Consider the following 17,154-nt stretch of genomic DNA (forward strand, 5'->3'; position numbering starts at 1 on the left):
CGACATCACTCATCCAAATATTTATATATTCTTAATTTAATTCCTTTAGATTGTGTGTATTGTGTGTATTGTTGCGAAATTGTTAGATATTACTTGTTAGATATTACTGGACTGTTGGTGCTAGAAACACAAGCATTTCGCTACACCCACAATAACATCTGCTAAACACCTGCATATGACCAATACAATGTATGTATTTGGAGGCTGCTGAGGGGAGAATGGCTGATAATAATGTAGCAAAAGTAATGGCATCAAACACCTTCAAACTATGTGTTGGATTTATTTGATCCACTAATTCAGCTCCAGTCATTACCATTCTAACATTTGAATAGTCCTCCTAATTTCAAGTGTCAAAACAAGCAATTATAGTGTAGAAAATCAATATACCTTCTAAACCGCTGTGAAATATATTTTCCATAACCAAAAGTATTGTATTTTCAGCTCTTTGAAGCTGGTGTACAAAACCGAAAGTAAAAGATAGGGAAAAATGCACATATAACACATCTACAGCTCCGGCTTCTTAGACCTGCGTTCAACGAGAATGATAGATCTATAACACACATTTCTATGTGAATTTGGTTGTGTGGCCCAAAAAAGTGACATATTTCAAATGGTTAAAGGAAGGGTAGGTTTTGGGTATGAACGTCCCAGAGATCATTGATAGTACTAACCACCCACTCACAAACACCAGGAAGTACCGGGAGATATGAACCACCACAGTACCATTTATATTGCGAAGGGACCGAATAACTAACAGCAGCACTTGCTCTCATACCGCCGTCTGAGGAGAGAGTATATTGATGCCGGTGATAGAACGCGAGAAACTTACCGAAAGTTTTTTTTAAATCTCTATTTTTTTCTTCACAACCGTGTGTATAAAACACGTGAGTGTTGGTGTATTGGCCTGATGTGACAGCGGAGCTCCGTTCAGTGAATTAAAGACGTCACGCACACCGGCGACAGGTGGGTCAATAACATGTAGTTCGTCTCATGCTTAGTTTACCCATAATACTCGCATTACAAACGAGTCTAGGCTACTGTTGATGTGCTAGCTAGACCATTAAACACCAGAAGGACCATACTGGGGAGATTACAGCAACACTACTAGTTTATAGGCCTACTGTTAATCACAGGTCTGAACGCAGTGAAGGCTGAGACATTACAGTCTAGTTCCGAACACTGGATGTTTTACATGTGTGTCCCAGATACACATTAAAAGCTCAGATATGGGGCTTTTGTGATTATGTGTCACTGATTTATTTATTATTATTTATTATTATTTAATGTCAAAAGTGGAATTGTGTTCTTAGAAATGTTTACACATGAATTCAAAAGGAAAAGCTGTCAAGAGTCAATAAGTATTCATCTCGTAATGAATCATGTGGACATTGAGCAAGTTGAGGTGACTGAACTGCTTGGAATAACCCTGGATTGTAAACTGTCAAGGTCAAAACATGTTGATTCAACAGTAGCTAAGATGGGGAGAAGTCTGTCCATAATAAAGCACTGCTCTGCCTTCTTAACAGCACTATCAACAAGACCGGTCCTACAGGCTCTAGTTTCTACCCTCTTAGCAACAATATCAACAAGGCAAGTCCTACAGGCCCTAGTTTCTACCTTCTTAACAACACTATCAACAAGACCGGTCCTACTGTCACGGTTCATGAATCCACTGCCTCCCTCTCTCTCTCTCTCTCTCTTTCTCTTTCTCTCTCTCTCTCTCTCTCTCTCTCTCTCTCTCTCTCTCTCTCTCTCTCTTTCTCTCTCTCTCTCTCTCTTTCTCTCTCTCTCTCTCTCTCTCTCTCTCTCTCTCTCTCTTTCTCTCTCTCTCTCTCTCTCTCTCTCTCTCTCTCTTTCTCTCTCTCTCTCTCTCTCTTTCTCTCTCTCTTTCTCTTTCTCTCTCTCTCTCTCTCTCTCTCTCTCTCTCTTTCTCTCTCTCTCTCTCTCTCTCTTTCTCTCAATTCAATTCAAGGGCTTTATTGGCATGGGAAACATGTGTTAACATTGCCAAAGCAAGTGAGGTAGACAACATACAAAGTGAATATATAAAGTGAAAAACAACAAAAATTAACAGTAAACATTACACATACAGAAATTTCAAAACAGTAAAGACATTACAAATGTCATATTATATATATATACAGTGTTCTAACAATGTACAAATGGCTAAAGGACACAAGATAAAATAAATAAGCATAAATATGGGTTGTATTTACAATGGTGTTTGTTCTTCACTGGTTGCCCTTTTCTCGTGGCAACAGGTCACAAATCTTGCTGCTGTGATGGCACACTGTGGAATTTCACCCAGTAGATATGGGAGTTTTTCAAAATTGGATTTGTTTTCGAATTCTTTGTGGATCTGTGTAATCTGAGGGAAATATGTCACGGTTCATGAATTCTCTCTCTCTTTCTCTCTCTCTCTCTCTCTCTCTCCCGTGTTTGTGTGGGCGTGGTTCCCAATCTCGGCCTGATTGTCTGTGCCAGCTGGAATCACTTATCTTCCCTTTATATGTTCTGTAACCAGTGTTTCTTGTTGTCAGATCGTTGTTACTTCTCTGAGGTTGTGTCGTGTGTCTGTGCTCATCTCTCACCGCCCTTGTGTGGATTATCTGCTTTGCTTCCTCCTACCCATCCGGACACACTCCCCTGGATTTCTCAGCACGCTATCATAGGAAGAGGCGCCCTAGTCCCTGGGTCGGATTCCGTCTGAGTACAGTCTGTCTGTCCTGTTGCTGCTGTAAACTGTATTCATTAAACCATGTCCTCAGCCTTTGAAAGGTTACAGGGAGCATCCGTGTTCACTAAGTTGGATTTACGGAATGCATATCATTTGGTTCGCATAAGGGGGGGGGGCGAATGGAAGACCGCGTTTAACACCCCCAGAGGGCACTTCGAATATTTGGTCATGCCTATGGACGTAGTTTCTGACAGGGGGCCCCAATTTGTGTCCAAGTTTTGGCAAGAGTTTTGTAGGTTACTGGGAGCGAGTGTCAGCCTGTCTTCAGGGTTTCATCCCCAGAGCAACGGTCAAACGGAGAGGGCCAACCAAGATTTGGAGAGAGTGTTGCGATGTTTGGTTTCTAAGAATCCCTCTTCCTGGAGTCAACAACTCTCTATGGTTGAGTACGCTCACAATTCGTTGCCAGTGGCAGCCACGGGTCTCTCTCCGTTTGAGTGTAGTTTAGGTTACCAGCCACCTATCTTTCCCAGTACGGAGTCCGAGGTCACTGTTCCCTCCGCTCACGCTTTCATCCAGAGGTGCCGTCACGCATGGAGCAGAGCCCGTGAGACTCTTCTCCGGGTGGGGGCGCGCACCAAGGCTAAGGCCGATCGCCACCGGTCGAAGCCTCCGGTATACGTCGTTGGCCAAAGAGTGTGGCTTTCTACTAAGAACATTCCACTCCGATCCGTTTCGAACAAGCTTGCCCCCAAATTTATCGGCCCCTTCAAAGTCACCAGGATCATTAGTCCGGTGGCGGTCCGGCTCAAGCTTCCTCCGGCGTATAGGAGAATTCATCCTACCTTTCATGTGTCTAAAATAAAACCTGTGTTTCAGGCACGCATTAACCCGCCGGTCCCGGTTCCCCCGCCGCCACGACTTGTTGATGGGGAACCCACCTTTTCTGTCAATCGTATTTTGGACTCTAGAAGGAGGGGACGCGGATTCCAGTACCTGGTGGACTGGGAGGGTTACGGCCCGGAGGAGAGAAGTTGGGTACCTGCTAGGGACATTCTGGATCACTCCCTTATCAATGATTTCAATCGACAGGTAAATTCGCCTGGGAACGCCAAGAGGCGTTCCTAGGGGGGGGGGTATTGTCACGGTTCATGAATCCACTGCCTCCCTCTTTCTCTCTCTCTCTCTCTCTCCCGTGTTTGTGTGGGCGTGGTTCCCAATCTCGGCCTGATTGTCTGTGCCAGCTGGAATCACTTATCTTCCCTTTATATGTTCTGTAACCAGTGTTTCTTGTTGTCAGATCGTTGTTACTTCTCTGAGGTTGTGTCGTGTGTCTGTGCTCATCTCTCACCGCCCTTGTGTGGATTATCTGCTGTGCTTCCTCCTACCCATCCGGACACACTCCCCTGGATTTCTCAGGACGCTATCATAGGAAGAGGCGCCCTAGTCCCTGGGTCGGATTCCGTCTGAGTACTGTCTGTCCTGTTGCTGCTGTAAACTGTATTCATTAAACCATCGTTGCTTGCATCTTGCATCCGCCTCTGTATTGTCACACCTACAGGCTCTAGTTTCTACCTTCTTAACAGCACTATCAACAAGGCAGGTCCTACAGGCCCTAGTTTCTACATTCTTAACAGCACTATCAACAAGGCAGGTCCTACAGGCCCTAGTTTCTACCTTCTTAACAGCACTATCAACAAGGCAGGTCCTACAGGCCCTAGTTTCTACCTTCTTAACAGCACTATCAACAAGGCAGGTCCTACAGGCTCTAGTTTCTACCTTCTTAACAGCACTATCAACAAGGCAGGTCCTACAGGCCCTAGTTTCTACCTTCTTAACAGCACTATCAACAAGGCAGGTCCTACAGGCCCTAGTTTCTACCTTCTTAACAACAATATCAACAAGGCAGGTCCTACAGGCCCTAGTTTCTACCTTCTTAACAACACTATCAACAAGGCAGGTTCTACAGGCCCTAGTTTCTACCTTCTTAACAACACTATCAACAAGGCAGTTCCTACAGGCCCTAGTTTCTACCTTCTTAACAACACTATCAACAAGGCAGGTCCTACAGGCCCTAGTTTCTACCTTCTTACAACAATATCAACAAGACAGGTTCTACAGGCTCTAGTTTCTACCTTCTTAACAACAATATCAACAAGGCAGGTCCTAGTTCCTACCTTCTTAACAACACTATCAACAAGGCAGGTCCTACAGGCCCTAGTTTCTACCTTCTTAACAGCACTATCAACAAGGCAGGTCCTAGTTTCTACCTTCTTAACAGCACTATCAACAAGGCAGGTCCTACAGGTCCTAGTTTCTACCTTAACAGCACTATCAACAAGGCAGGTCCTAGTTTCTCCCTTCTTAACAGCACTATCAACAAGGCAGGTCCTACAGGCCCTAGTTTCTACCTTCTCAACAAGGCAGGTCCTACAGGCCCTAGTTTCTACCTTCTTAACAAGGCAGGTCCTACAGGACCTAGTTTCTACCTTCTTAACAACACTATCAACAAGGCAGGTCCTACAGGCCCTAGTTTCTACCTTCTTAACAGCACTATCAACAAGGCAGGTCCTAGTTTCTACCTTCTTAACAGCACTATCCACAAGGCAGGTCCTACAGGCCCTAGTTTCTACCTTCTTAACAGCACTATCAACAAGGCAGGTCCTACAGGCCCTGGTTTTGTCTCACCCGTACTACAATTTTGAAACCATTACAATACATTCATTACAGAATTTACAACACATGAAGTGTGTACCCTCAGGCCCATACTCCACTACCACAGATCTACAACACAACATCCATGTGCACGTGTGTGTTTAGTGTGTATGTTATCACGTGTGTGTTTAGTGTGTATGTTATCATGTATGTGTGTATGTGTCTGTGCCAATGTTTGTGTGTCTTCACAGTCCCCGCTGTTCCATCAGGTATTTTTTATCTGCTTTTTAAATCTGATTCTCCTGCTGCATCAGTTACCTGATGTGGAATAGAGTTCCATGTAGTCATGGCTCTATGTTGTACTGTGCGCCTCCCATAGTCTGTTCTGGATTTGGGGACTGTGAAGAGACCTCTGGTGGCATGTCTTGTGGGGTATGTATGGGTGTCTGAGCTGTGTGCTAGTATTTAAACAGACCTCTGGTGGCATGTCTTGTGGGGTATGTATGGGTGTCTGAGCTGTGTGCTAGTATTTAAACAGACAGCTTGGTGCTTTCAACATGTCAACACCTCTCACAAATACAAGTAGTGATGAAGTCAATCTCTCCTCCACTTTCAGCCAGGAGAGATTTGCATGCATGTCATTAACGTTAGCTCTCCGTGTACATTTAAGGGCCTGTTCTGAGACAACTGCAATTTTTCCCAAGTCCCTCTTTTGGCACCTGACCAAACTACTGAACAGTAGAACGGGTGAGACAAAACCAGGGCCTGTAGGACCTGCCTTGTTGATAGTGCTGTTAAGAAGGTAGAAACTAGGGCCTGTAGGACCTGCCTTGTTGATAGTGTTGTTAAGAAGGTATAAACTAGGGCCTGTAGGACCTGCCTTGTTGATAGTGTTGTTAAGAAGGTAGAAACTAGAGCCTGTAGGACCTGCCTTGTTGATAGTGTTGTTAAGAAGGTAGAAACTAGAGCCTGTAGGACCGGTCTTGTTGATAGTGCTGTTAAGAAGGTAGAAACTAGGGCCTGTAGGACCTGCCTTGTTGATATTGTTGCTAAGGCAGAGCAGTGCTTTATTATGGACAGACTTCTCCCCATCTTAGCTACTGTTGTATCAACATGTTTTGACCTTGACAGTTTACAATCCAGGGTTTCTCCAAGCAGTTCAGTTACCTCAACTTGCTCAATTTCCACATTATTCATTACGAAATGTAGTTGTGGTTTAGGGTTTAGTGAATGATTTGTCAAAAAATACAATGCTTTTAGTTTTAGAAATATTTAGGACTAACTTATTCCTTGCTATCCATTCCAAAACTTAAGAACAACTTCTTATTTTCAATGACTGCCTAGGAACAGTGGGTTAACTGCCTTGTTCAGAGGAACAGTGGGTTAACTGCCTTGTTCAGGGGAACAGTGGGTTAACTGCCTTGTTCAGAGGAACAGTGGGTTAACTGCCTTGTTCAGGGGAACAGTGGGTTAACTGCCTTGTTCAGAGGAACAGTGGGTTAACTGTCTTGTTCAGGGGAACAGTGGGTTAACTGCCTTGTTCAGGGGAACAGTGGGTTAACTGCCTTGTTCAGAGGAACAGTGGGTTAACTGCCTTGTTCAGAGGAACAGTGGGTTAACTGCCTCGTTCAGGGGAACAGTGGGTTAACTGCCTTGTTCAGGGGCAGAACGACAGTGTACCTTGTCAGCTCGGTTATTCAAACTTGCAACCTTTCGGTTACTAGCCACTAGCCACTAACCACTAACCACTAACCACTACCCACTAACCACTAACCACTAGCCACTAGCCACTAGCCACTAACCACTAACCACTAGCCACTGGGCTACCCTGACCACTAACCACTAACCACTGGGCTACCCTGACCACTAACCACTAACCACTAGCCACTGGGCTACCCTGACCACTAACCACTAACCACTAGCCACTGGGCTACCCTGACCACTAACCACTAACCACTAGCCACTGGGCTACCCTGACCACTAACCACTAACCACTAGCCACTGGGCTACCCTGACCACTAACCACTAGCCACTGGGCTACCCTGACCACTAACCACTAACCACTAGCCACTGGGCTACCCTGACCACTAACCACTAACCACTAGCCACTGGGCTACCCTGACCACTAACCACTAACCACTAACCACTAGCCACTGGGCTACCCTGACCACTAACCACTAACCACTGGGCTACCCTGACCACTAACCACTAGCCACTGGGCTACCCTGACCACTAACCACTAACCACTAACCACTAGCCACTGGGCTACCCTGACCACTAACCACTAACCACTAGCCACTGGGCTACCCTGACCACTAACCACTAACCACTAGCCACTGGGCTACCCTGACCACTAACCACTAGCCACTGGGCTACTCTGACCACTAACCACTAGCCACTGGGCTACCCTGACCACTAACCACTAACCACTAGCCACTGGGCTACCCTGACCACTAACCACTAACCACTGGGCTACCCTGACCACTAACCACTAGCCACTGGGCTACCCTGACCACTAACCACTAGCCACTGGGCTACCCTGACCACTAACCACTAACCACTAGCCACTGGGCTACCCTGACCACTAACCACTAACCACTAGCCACTGGGCTACCCTGACCACTAACCACTAACCACTAGCCACTGGGCTACCCTGACCACTAACCACTAGCCACTGGGCTACCCTGACCACTAACCACTAGCCACTGGGCTACCCTGACCACTAACCACTAGCCACTGGGCTACCCTGACCACTAACCACTAGCCACTGGGCTACCCTGACAACTAGCCACTGGGCTACCCTGACAACTAGCCACTGGGCTACCCTGACAACTAGCCACTGGACTACCCTGACAACTAGCCACTGGGCTACCCTGACCACTAACCACTAGCCACTGGGCTACCCTGACCACTAACCACTGGGCTACCCTGACCACTAACCACTAGCCATTGGGCTACCCTGACCACTAGCCACTGGGCTACCCTAACCACTAGCCACTGGGCTACCCTGACCACTAGCCACTGGGCTACCCTAACCACTAGCCACTGGGCTACCCTAACCACTAGCCACTGGGCTACCCTAACCACTAGCCACTGGGCTACCCTGACCACTAGCCACTGGGCTACGCTGACCACTAGCCACTGGGCTACCCTGACCACTAACCACTAGCCACTAGCCACTGGGCTACCCTGACCACTAACCACTAACCACTGGGCTACCCTGACCACTAACCACTAGCCACTGGGCTACCCTGACCACTAGCCACTGGGCTACCCTAACCACTAGCCACTGGGCTACACTAACCACTAGCCACTGGACTACCCTGACAACTAGCCACTGGGCTACCCTGACCACTAACCACTAGCCACTGGGCTACCCTGACCACTAACCACTGGGCTACCCTGACCACTAACCACTAGCCACTGGGCTACCCTGACCACTAACCACTGGGCTACCCTGACCACTAGCCACTGGGCTACCCTGACAACTAGCCACTGGGCTACCCTGACCACTAACCACTAGCCACTGGGCTACCCTGACCACTAACCACTAGCCACTAACAACTAGCCACTGGGCTACCCTGACAACTAACCACTAGCCACTGGGCTACCCTGACCACTAACCACTAGCCACTGGGCTACCCTGACCACTAGCCACTGGGCTACCCTGACCACTAACCACTAGCCACTGGGCTACCCTGACCACTAACCACTAACCACTAGCCACTGGGCTACCCTGACCACTAACCACTAACCACTGGGCTACCCTGACCACTAACCACTAGCCACTGGGCTACCCTGACCACTAGCCACTGGGCTACCCTAACCACTAGCCACTGGGCTACACTAACCACTAGCCACTGGACTACCCTGACAACTAGCCACTGGGCTACCCTGACCACTAACCACTAGCCACTGGGCTACCCTGACCACTAACCACTGGGCTACCCTGACCACTAGCCACTGGGCTACCCTGACCACTAGCCACTGGGCTACCCTGACCACTAGCCACTGGGCTACCCTGACAACTAGCCACTGGGCTACCCTGACCACTAACCACTGGGCTACCCTGACCACTAACCACTGGGCTACCCTGACCACTAACCACTGGGCTACCCTGACCACTAACCACTGGACTACCCTGACCACTAACCACTAGCCACTGGGCTACCCTGACCACTAGCCACTGGGCTACCCTGACCACTAGCCACTGGGCTACCCTGACCACTAGCCACTGGGCTACCCTGACCACTAACCACTGGGCTACCCTGACCACTAACCACTAGCCACTGGGCTACCCTGACCACTAACCACTAGCCACTGGGCTACCCTGACCACTAACCACTGGGCTACCCTGACCACTAACCACTAGCCACTGGGCTAACTTGTTAACAAGCATGTTGAAATGCTGTCAGTTTGTTTCCTGTGAAATATCATTGGATCTGGTTAAACACCATTTTTCCGGAAGTTTACGAAGGGTTGGTAACAAATCAAATCAAAAATCTAATGTTATTTGTCACATACACATGGTTAGCAGATGTTAATGCGAGTGTAGCGAAATGCTTGTGCTTCTAGTTCCGACAATGCAGTAATAACCAACAAGTAATCTAACTAACAATTCCAAAACTACTGTCTTATACACAGTGTAAGGGGATAAAGAATATGTACATAAGAATATATGAATGAGTGATGGTACAGAGCAGCATAGGCAAGATACAGTAGATGGTATCGAGTACAGTATATACATATGAGATGAGTATGTAAACAAAGTGGCATAGTTAAAGTGGCTAGTGATACATGTATTACATAAGGATGCAGTAGATGATATAGAGTACAGTATATACATATAGGGTATGTAAACATTATATTAAGTAGCATTGTTTAAAGTGGCTAGTGATATATGTATTACATAAAGGTGCAGTAGATGATATAGAGTACAGTATATACATATACATATGAGATGAATAATGTAGGGTATGTAAACATTATATTAGGTAGCATTGTTTAAAGTGGCTAGTGATATATTTTACATCAATTCCCATTATTAAACAGGCTGATTGGTCGGCTATTTGAGCCAGTAAAGGGGGCTTTATTATTCTTAGGTAGAGGAATGACTTTAGCTTCCCTCCAGGCCTGAGAGCACACACTCTCTACTAGGCTTAGAATGAAGATGATTATTATTAGAAATAGTGGATATTTGGAGACAAAAACCCCGACCTAGTGAGAAATACATGGAGGAGACTTAATCAAGCTAGTCATCTTGACTACATTCTTGTCTCTTTTTCTCTTGCATCAAAAGTTAAAAAGGTTTTAATAGGAGACAGAATGCGATCGCATCATCATCATCTAATTGGCCTTCACATAACTCTCATAGAATTTCCACGTGGATGGGGAAAGATTTGTCCTGGGTCCTCAGATCCTCAAAAAGTTCTACAGCTGCACCATCGAGAGCATAACTGCCTGGTATGGCAACTGCTCGTCCTCCGACCGCAAGGCACTACAGAGGGTAGTGCATACGGCCCAGTACATCGCTGGGGTCTATCTTCCTGCCATCCAGGACCTCTATACCAGGCTGTGTCAGAGGGAGGCCCTAAAAATTGTCAGACTCCAGCCACCCTAGTCATAGACTGTTCTCTCTGCTACCACACGGCAAGCGGTACCGGAGCGCCAAGTCTAGTTCCTAGAAGCTCCTAAATAGCTTCTTCCCCCAACCATAAGACTCCTGAACAGCTCATCAAGAGGCTTTTAAAAGAGGCCTTTAAACAGCTTCTACCCCCAACCATGAGACTCCTGAACAGCTCATCAAATGGCTGCCCAGACTTTGTGCATTGCCCCCCCTCCTCTTTTACACTGCTGCTACTCTCTGTTATTATATATGCATAGTCACTTTAATAACCCTATCTACATGTACAGTTCATGTCGGAAGTTTACATACACTTAGATTGGAGTCATTGAAACTCGTTTTTCAACCCCTCCACAAATTTATTGTTAACAAACTATAGTTTTGTCAAGTCTGTTAGGACATCTACTTTGTGCATGACACAAGGAAGTTTTCCAACAACTGTTTACAGACAGATTATTTCACTTATAATTCACTGTATCACAATTCCAGTGGGTCAGAAGTTTACATACACTAAGTTGACTGTGCCTTTAAACAGCTTGGAAAATTCCAGACAATGATGTCATGGCTATAGAAGTTTCTGATAATAATTTACATAATTTGAGTCAATTGGAGGTGTACCTGTGGATGTATTTCAAGGTTTACCTTCAAACTCAGTGCCTCTTTGCTTGACATCATGGGAAAATCAATGTCAATAGTCCGGTGGCGGTTTTTATGACTTGTTCAGTAGTCTAATGGCTTTGGAGTAGAAGCTGTTGAGGAGCCTTTTGGTCCTAGACTTGGTGCTCCGGTACAGCTTGCTGTGCGGTAGCAGAGAAAACAGTCAATAACTTGGCTACTGGAGTCTCTGACAATTTTATGGGCTACTCACTCACTTATGGTTCTGCTTACTCCTGATGATTCGTTTTTCAAATCATATGAGCAAAAAATATTTATCTTTATCTGGGACGCTAAACCAGACAAAAGGAAAGTGTGCCTATCTGAATAATGAACATGAACTGAGTGGGTTGAGATTATTAAATATAAAAGCACTAAACCTCTCTCTGAAGCTTCACACATTCAACAGTTTCATTTGAACCCTAAATGGTTCTCAATTAGATTAATAAGAAAAGCTCATCCATTGTTTAAAAATGGCCTTTTTACCATGTCTCATTTTCATTTTCAAAGTATCTCTGTTTTTCAAACAAGCATTGCAGAGCTGGATACAATTTTATTTTCATCCCCCTGAAAAGATGGAACAAATATTATGGCTTTTTGAAAAGGGTATTTGGTTTTTAAATGATATTGTAAAGTGGAATGGTAGAGTTATGTCCTTCATGGAGTTATCAGAATTGTTTGGGAAGGTCTGCTCAATCCAAGAGTACAACCAATTGATTACAGCATTACCACAAAACTGGAGGAGGCAGGTGGCAGCGGGAGGAGGTAGGGAACTGCCTGTCTGCCTCTACTGCCTGTCTGTCTCTCTACTTCCTGTCTGTCTCTACTTCCTGTCTGTCTCTCTACTGCCTGTCCGTCTCTCTACTGCCTGTCCGTCTCTCTACTGCCTGTTCTTCTCTCTACTTCCTGTCTGTCTCTCTACTGCCTGTCCGTCTCTCTAATGCCTGTCCGTCTCTACTGCCTGTTCTTCTCTCTACTTCCTGTCTGTCTCTCTACTGCCTGTCCGTCTCTCTACTTCCTGTTCTTCTCTCTACTACCTGTCCGTCTCTACTTCCTGTCTGTCTCTCTACTGCCTGTCTGTCTCTACGGCCTGTCCGTCTCTCTTTCTACGGCCTGTCCGTCTCTCTACTTCCTGTCCGTCTCTCTACTTCCTGTCCGTCTCTCTACTGCCTGTCCGTCTCTCTACTGCCTGTCCGTCTCTCTACTACCTGTCCGTCTCTACTTCCTGTCCGTCTTTCTACTTCCTGTCCGTCTCTCTACTACCTGTCCGTCTCTCTACTTCCTGTCCGTCTTTCTACTTCCTGTCCGTCTCTCTACTTCCTGTCCGTCTCTACTGCCTGTCCGTCTCTCTACTTCCTGTCCGTCTCTCTACTACCTGTCCGTCTCTCTACTGCCTGTCCGTCTTTCTACTGCCTGTCCGTCTCTCTACTGCCTGTCCGTCTCTACTACCTGTTCTTCTCTCTACTTCCTGTCTGTCTCTCTACTGCCTGTCCGTCTCTCTACTGCCTGTCCGTCTCTCTACTACCTGTCCGTCTCTCTACTTCCTGTCTGTCTCTCTACTGCCTGTCAGTCTCTCTACTTCCTGTTCTTCTCTCTACTACCTGTCCGTCTCTCTACTTCCTGTCTGTCTCTCTACTGCCTGTCCGTCTCTACTGCCTGTCCGTCTCTCTACTACCTGTTCTTCTCTCTACTTCCTGTCCGTCTCTCTACTTCCTGTCCTCTCTCTACTTCCTGTCCGTCTCTACTGCCTGTCTGTCTCTCTACTTCCTGTCCGTCTCTACTGCCTGTTCTTCTCTCTACTTCCTGTCCGTCTCTGTACTGCCTGTCCGTCTCTACTGCCTGTCCGTCTCTCTACTGCCTGTCCGTCTCTCTACTGCCTGTCCGTCTCTACTGCCTGTCCGTCTCTCTACTTCCTGTCCGTCTCTACTTCCTGTCCGTCTCTCTACTGCCTGTCCGTCTCTACTTCCTGTCCGTCTCTCTACTGCCTGTCCGTCTCTACTTTCCTGTCTGTCTCTCTACTGCCTGTCCGTCTCTCTACTACCTGTTCTTCTCTCTACTTCCTGTCTGTCTCTCTACTGCCTGTCCGTCTCTCTACTTCCTGTTCTTCTCTCTACTACCTGTCTGTCTCTCTACTTCCTGTCTGTCTCTCTACTGCCTGTCCGTCTCTCTACTGCCTGTCCGTCTCTCTACTACCTGTTCTTCTCTACTTCCTGTCCGTCTCTCTACTTCCTGTCCGTCTCTACTTCCTGTCCGTCTCTCTACTGCCTGTCCGTCTCTCTACTTCCTGTCCGTCTCTCTACTGCCTGTCCGTCTCTCTACTGCCTGTCCGTCTCTCTACTTCCTGTCCGTCTCTCTACTGCCTGTCCGTCTCTCTACTACCTGTTCTTCTCTCTCTTCTGCCTGTCTGTCTCTCTACTTCCTGTCCGTCTCTCTACTGCCTGTCTGTCTCTCTACTGCCTGTCCGTCTCTCTTCTGCCTGTCTGTCTCTCTACTGCCTGTCCGTCTCTCTACTGCCTGTCCGTCATCTCTACTGCCTGTCCGTCTCTCTACTGCCTGTCCGTCTCTCTACTGCCTGTCCGTCTCTCTACTGCCTGTCCGTCTCTCTACTGCCTGCCTTTCATCTCTACTGCCTGTCTCTTTTCTACCTGTCTCTTTTCTACCTGTCTCTCTACTGCCTGTCCGTCTCTCTACTGCCTGTCTGTCTCTCTACTGCCTGTCTCTTTTCTACCTGTCTCTTTTCTACCTGTCTCCTGTCTCACTTTTACCTGTCTGTAAACACCTACTGAATAATTTCCTGATGTGCTGACTGTGTGTTAGGGGCGATGCGGTGGACCTATAAGAAGAGCGTTACCATGGGAGCAGTCTTCCTCCTCCTCTCCATCCTTTACTTCAGTCTCCCTCTGGACCTCAGGAGCACCGTGGGTACACACACACAATCACATGTTGGCAGTGGCAGACATTTGCAAAGACACATTGAGGGTCAGGTTGAAATGGATTGAATCAGTGTGTGTGTGTGTGTGTGTGTGTGTGTGTGTGTGTGTGTGTGTGTGTGTGTGTGTGTGTGTGTGTGTGTGTGTGTGTGTTCAGACTAAGGCTGGGTGATAATAATACTGTAAATAAACTGTTTGTATAGCACAGTTAAAACAAGAACCTTAACTCAAGGTTATGTATATCCACTACCTATCAAAAGTTTGGGGTTACTTAGAAATGTGCTTGTTTTTTAACAACAATAGTACCAGCCATGTTGAGCCTGTAGTCGAACCCACAAATGCTGCTGCTCCAGATCCTCAACTAGTCTAAAGGCCAGTTTTATTGCTTCTTTAATCAGAACGACAGTTTTCAGCTGTGCTAACATAATTGCAAAATGATCTAATGATCAGTTGGCCTTTTAAAATGATAAACTTGGATTAGCTAACACAACGTGCCATTGGAACACAGGAGTGATGGTTTCTGATAATGGGCCTCTGTACTCCTATGTACTGTAGATATTCCATTAAAAATCAGCCGTTTCCAGCTACAATAGTCATTTACAACATTAACAATGTCTACACTGTATTTCTGATCAATTTGATGTTATTTTAAATGGTCAAAAAATGTGCTTTTCATTCCAAAAACATGGACATTTTTAAGTGACCCGAAACTTTTGTACGGTTGTGTATAATAATTAAACACGTTTATGGCTGACTAACTGATGGGCTCCAAGCCAAGCTGTTATCTACTGGGAAACCAGGCTGACTAACTGATGGGCTCCAAGCCAAGCTGTTATCTACTGGGAAACCAGGCTGACTAACTGATGGGCTCCAAGCCAAGCTGTTATCTACTGGGAAACCAGGCTGACTAACTGATGGGCTCCAAGCCAAGCTGTTATCTACTGGGAAACCAGGCTGACTAACTGATGGGCTCCAAGCCAAGCTGTTATCTACTGGGAAACCAGGCTGACTAACTGATGGGCTCCAAGCCAAGCTGTTATCTACTGGGAAACCAGGCTGACTAACTGATGGGCTCCAAGCCAAGCTGTTATCTACTGGGAAACCAGGCTGACTAACTGATGGGCTCCAAGCCAAGCTGTTATCTACTGGGAAACCAGGCTGACTAACTGATGGGCTCCAAGCCAAGCTGTTATCTACTGGGAAACCAGGCTGACTAACTGATGGGCTCCAAGCCAAGCTGTTATCTACTGGGAAACCAGGCTGACTAACTGATGGGCTCCAAGCCAAGCTGTTATCTACTGGGAAACCAGGCTGACTAACTGATGGGCTCCAAGCCAAGCTGTTATCTACTGGGAAACCAGGCTGACTAACTGATGGGCTCCAAGCCAAGCTGTTATCTACTGGGAAACCAGGCTGACTAACTGATGGGCTCCAAGCCAAGCTGTTATCTACTGGGAAACCAGGCTGACTAACTGATGGGCTCCAAGCCAAGCTGTTATCTACTGGGAAACCAGGCTGACTAACTGATGGGCTCCAAGCCAAGCTGTTATCTACTGGGAAACCAGGCTGACTAACTGATGGGCTCCAAGCCAAGCTGTTATCTACTGGGAAACCAGGCTGACTAACTGATGGGCTCCAAGCCAAGCTGTTATCTACTGGGAAACCAGGCTGACTAACTGATGGGCTCCAAGCCAAGCTGTTATCTACTGGGAAACCAGGCTGACTAACTGATGGGCTCCAAGCCAAGCTGTTATCTACTGGGAAACCAGGCTGACTAACTGATGGGCTCCAAGCCAAGCTGTTATCTACTGGGAAACCAGGCTGACTAACTGATGGGCTCCAAGCCAAGCTGTTATCTACTGGGAAACCAGGCTGACTAACTGATGGGCTCCAAGCCAAGCTGTTATCTACTGGGAAACCAGGCTGACTAACTGATGGGCTCCAAGCCAAGCTGTTATCTACTGGGAAACCAGGCTGACTAACTGATGGGCTCCAAGCCAAGCTGTTATCTACTGGGAAACCAGGCTGACTAACTGATGGGCTCCAAGCCAAGCTGTTATCTACTGGGAAACCAGGCTGACTAACTGATGGGCTCCAAGCCAAGCTGTTATCTACTGGGAAACCAGGCTGACTAACTGATGGGCTCCAAGCCAAGCTGTTATCTACTGGGAAACCAGGCTGACTAACTGATGGGCTCCAAGCCAAGCTGTTATCTACTGGGAAACCAGGCTGACTAACTGATGGGCTCCAAGCCAAGCTGTTATCTACTGGGAAACCAGGCTGACTAACTGATGGGCTCCAAGCCAAGCTGTTATCTACTGGGAAACCAGGCTGACTAACTGATGGGCTCCAAGCCAAGCTGTTATCTACTGGGAAACCAGGCTGAACGCTGCTGAACCTGACTGCCCTGCATGGTCTCCATCCACTACAGAAAATCATTGTGTTGCTGTTCTTGCTGCTCCGTGCATTATGACTCTTTCACATTAAACCAGGCTGAAACTGATGGGCTCCAAGTGTGTGTCTACTGGGTGGTGTTTCAGTGGGTGGAGGAGTGGCAGGTCCAGACCTTCTCCAGCGATGCATCTACTGGAAAGACAAGGGGCTCCAGGCTACCT

At 47.0% G+C, this 17,154-nt stretch overlaps 1 long non-coding RNA gene across 1 annotated transcript; it reads left to right on the forward strand.

Moving 5' to 3' along the window:
- Window positions 1-613: 613 nt before the first annotated feature.
- Window positions 614-17,111, forward strand: LOC121840492. Its single transcript, XR_006079675.1, has 3 exons — window positions 614-963; window positions 14,427-14,527; window positions 17,080-17,111. It is a non-coding gene; the product is annotated as an uncharacterized LOC121840492 (long non-coding RNA).
- Window positions 17,112-17,154: the final 43 nt, after the last annotated feature.

Source organism: Oncorhynchus tshawytscha, linkage group LG22 (assembly GCF_018296145.1).
Source record: "Oncorhynchus tshawytscha isolate Ot180627B linkage group LG22, Otsh_v2.0, whole genome shotgun sequence".
In the NCBI taxonomy this organism is placed as follows: Eukaryota; Metazoa; Chordata; class Actinopteri; order Salmoniformes; family Salmonidae; genus Oncorhynchus; species Oncorhynchus tshawytscha.